This window comes from Ruditapes philippinarum, unplaced genomic scaffold (genome assembly GCF_026571515.1).
Source record: "Ruditapes philippinarum isolate M1 unplaced genomic scaffold, ASM2657151v2 ctg736_1_1_1_1, whole genome shotgun sequence".
Lineage (NCBI taxonomy): Eukaryota > Metazoa > Mollusca > Bivalvia > Venerida > Veneridae > Ruditapes > Ruditapes philippinarum.
The window spans coordinates 57,349-61,914 of record NW_026865754.1 but is presented as its reverse complement, the minus strand read 5'-3'; positions in this window follow the sequence as shown (position 1 = coordinate 61,914).

Here is a 4,566-nt window from a genome sequence, read left to right as displayed (position 1 = left end):
GAGTTTTTTCTATATGTTTTTTTGTATACATTTCCTTTATCTGAGGCTGGTTTAGTTTGCTATAACAGTTTGAGTTTGACCTCTTGACCTTTGACACGATGACCTCAAAATCAATAGGCACCTATTGCTACCCATTCGCGATGACCTTGCTAAGTTTAAGCAACAAGGGTTTATTCCTTTTTAATTTATTGTTTGGATGAAGATTTCATACGGATCGTCATTGTGACTTTAACTTTTGACCTTATGCTTTCAAAATCGATAGAACTATCAATTGGCCATGAAAAAATATCCTTTTTAAGTTTAACAAACTTAAAACTTATTTCCTCTCAAAATATTGATCGCTGTAAACTTCCTTTTGACCTAATGATCTCAAAATCAATACGGATCTTCTACCGACCATAAGTTTCGTTTCGCCAAGTTAACCAAAATAGGATTTATTTCTTCTCGAGCTATTGATCTATCAACTTTTCGATAATTACTACCACTTTAACAGTGTTAAATGGAACTTCTTTGTATTTGAGGAAATGATTACCTGAATTCCTATCTTCGTTTGTTATACTTTTTTAACTATATTATATAAGCGATTTTATACGTTTCATTGCAAGTTCCGTTTAAATCATGTCTTTTTAAGATTTGGCTAAAAGGTAAATAAAGCCTCAGAAATAAATACGATTTTTTTTCTCTGAAGAAAAGAAAACTTATGTAAATACAATGTTTTAATAAACGATTTTGATCAGATTATATGCTTATCACATGACGAAAGCAATGTTTTTAAAGTATAAAACAAACCTTTTTTCAAACAAAAATATCTAATAGTAAACCACGGTATCTTAGAAAATTGCCATAATGGAAATAATTGTACGGCTATATGAATAACGTTTACCATTTCGGCAACTGTCATCGACAACAAAGATAAAAAATGATGAATGCCTTCATTATCTATGACTATCAAGCTTTGTATCCTTTATTTTGCTTCAATATGTGTAACCATGCTTAATTTGTATGACTGTATTATTTGTATGATTTTAGTTTTATTAGCCTTGATTTGGAGCTGCTTTAATTTAACGTATTTTATGTTATTAATGGACGGTAAGCAAAAGTTAATGCTAAAAAGTTTTCAAAAAGGTGGGGAAAATGAATTTGAGATGCATTGTGTGAGCAAGATTAATGGGTTTACACCACATGGCTTTATACATTTATTTAACACCACGTGTGTTTAAACATTTCTGTTATTTATTTATTTTTTACTACATGGGTTTGTACATTTATTTAACCCAGTGTTATTGTTTTATTGTTCACCTATTTGCCAGAGGATTTTCTAAGAAATTACTATATTACTATTTAATATAATTATTATTATTTGATATTAGTATTATAATAATTATGTATGTTTCAAAATCTGTTAGTATAATAATAATAATTGCCGATGGTGTAATTTTCTTTATATTTATTATTATTATTTTTATTATTATTAATTTATTATTACTACTATTATTATTATAGAAACGGCTAAAGCCGTTCATATGGCAAATACGCCGAAAATATCAGGGACGGCTTAAGCCGTCCCTATGGCAGTGAAAGGGTTAACACCACGTGTGAATATATATTTATATTATGTTATTTATTTTACACTACATGGGTATGTACATTAATTTAATATCACGTGTATTTAGTTTACATTTATGTTATATATTCATTTTACAGTAAATGGGTTTATACATTGAATTAACACCACATTGGTTTGTACATTTATTTTACACCAAGTGAAATAAGAAAAAAGTTATATTCCTGTTTGATTAATTCGCTCCCTATCCCGCATTTGGTTTCAAAAAGTTCTGGGTCGCCTGCTTGGTCAAAGGCCAAGTGAGCTTGTTTTGTAACATCAACAATGCATGACGTACATGATTATATGGTCATATAAATGTCAATGTGAAGGTTGTCTGATAATATACGTCATTAGCGCAAGATATATAGACATGTGCTAACGTGTCCTTCTCAGAATCTTTTCTAACGGCACACTGAGAAACAACGAGACTTAGAGAAATGGAAAAAATGTTGAGTTCACCAAGATTAGGTTGCATACACAAGAGCGGAAGTTGTGAAATTGATATAAAATCCGGCCGGATTATGTTAATACAGATGTCAAATGGAAAGCGTGCTAAGCACAGCATGTACATGAAGATATTTCGAAATGAATATGAACACCACGCCCAGTTGTACACTGACTCGGACTACAAGTTTATGTTCGGGTACATCAGCATGCGGAAATGTAAGATCTTCAACTCGTTTGAGCAAAACGAAATAATTATCTGCAGTAGCGTCAAAAAGCATTCCGGCGGGTCAAACGAATCAAAAGGTCTTGTGTTTGAAGTGGAAAAAAATGAAGATGTGTCGAGTTGGATGGACGCACTAACACCAGATGTCGATATGCCTACTGTATCGGAATTGTCTCCCCTAGTAGAAAGAAGGAACACTTAAAATTGGATAAGACGTATATATGCTTTTGTTTTATAAAAGTTTTAAATTTTGCCGGTCATTTGAAGAACTCCATGAAAATTCTTTTTATACTTCAATGGACAATAAAATTCAAGGTAAAAATGAGACTTTCAAACTGTACTTTTGTAAGAAGTTCGAATCACCCTTTCGTCAACTGCTTTGTGAACCAACGACCTGCTTGGTGGAACCAAACCTGCTTTGTAGAACAAGCGACATGCTGTAAACTGATCGCTGCACTATTGTCAAATGAAATACTGTTTTTATATGATTATTAAGCATACATTCGTTTACCAATTAAATTTGACAGTATGGTTGAATGACGCCCATACAATTTACAATATCAGTATAACTGGACTTATTGACAAGACGCAAGATAAGCGGAATATGGCTCAGGTACATGGTCAATAACTAATTTTTTGGACACTGTTACTTGACACCAAATATCAAATGATTTCTAAAAAATTTAAATGATAATATTTGTGAGGCTTTGTGGGCCTTTAAAGCTGCTTATATGTATGTTTTAAATACATTGTGTGTATCACACATTTATTTTGTCATATTGTTTTGATACTTTTGATTAAGAAGTTACTGCTTTTGAATACTAGCAGTGCATGCGAGTTCTTTTATTAAATACATCAAACACTTGGACTGTGGTAGTGTTGTAGTTTTCACTTCGGATCAAGGCATTGTATTTACCAGAACACAGTTTAGCTACCACATTTTTCCTGGGCAGGCTGACAAGCAGTTTACCAGTAAGTTAGTTGCATTCTTTTTCGCAAGGAACCGATGCTTTCTGTACATGCCAGAGTAGAGGTACAGTGCGAATGACCGTAGGAAGGATTTTATAAATAATTGAATCTCCTAAACGCTCTTCCTATTGAATTAGCCGGACGCTTACTTGGTCTGAGTATCCCAAGAAATGCTTTACATATTTTTTTACAGACACCAGGTATATTTGGGAGTTTAAACATTTCATACAGGTATTAACATCTTAAAAAGGACATATTATATTTTTGAAATACATATAGTTGCCAATCATATTCATTTTATCGAATAAATTATCAAAGTTCGAACTTATTTTATTGTTTATTTTTGACTTGTGTCTGTTAGATTGTTACTGCTGATAATAACTACAATACTCATGAAAGTCAGCTTACTGTTTTGCTGCAATAGTTATAGCTGCAGTTATCTAGTTTAGAATTATTAAAACAATTACTTTACATTAAAACTATTTAAAAGATGAACTGCATAATAAACCGATTTCGATACTTTGATTTTACCAAAAGTATCCAAGGTTCGTATGATGTCTTTTAGATTCGAAAGCTGCCTTTAAAGTCAGAATCTTTCTTCGGATGCTGCCTCTCAAGTTAGAATGCTGTTTCCAAATTCGAATGCTACCTTCTAGGTTTGAAAGCTGCCACTCAGATTCGAATGCTGCATTCTACCAGTAAGAATAGAATTCTGCCTCTAAGATTTGAATGTTGTCTCTAAGATTCGAATGCTACCCACCCGTTAGGTCTAAAAGTTGTCTAAAGGGTTCGAATGCTAATTCTAATGTATGATTGCTGCACCTTAACTGTAAGGTGGTAATTATGACTCTCAGGCTTTCTTCGCATGATAACTTTAATGTTAGAATGCTGTTTAAGGTTCAATGATTCTCTAGAGGTTCATACGCTTTCTTTTATGGTTTCAACATTACCTCTTAGATTCAAATGTTGCATCTCAATCCCTAAAATTTGAAAACTGTCTCAATGATCGGAATGCCACTTGTTAGGCTCGAATGCTGCAATTAAATTTTGAATAATGATGTATGTACGATTTAAATGTCTCTTTGGTTCAAATGCTGCCTAAAATGTTCAAATGCTATCTCTAAGGTTCGAATGCATTCTCTGAAGTTCGAATGCTGCCCAAGTTAAGTTCTTATGCCGCCTCTAACATTCGAAATCCGCCTCCTAGGTACGGACCATTCAAATAAATACCTTATCTTTATGTATTATGAACTTTTTATTTATCAATTTATTTTGTCTTAAGGTCTCTTAAAGCAGAGAAAATGAAAGAAATTACAATCTA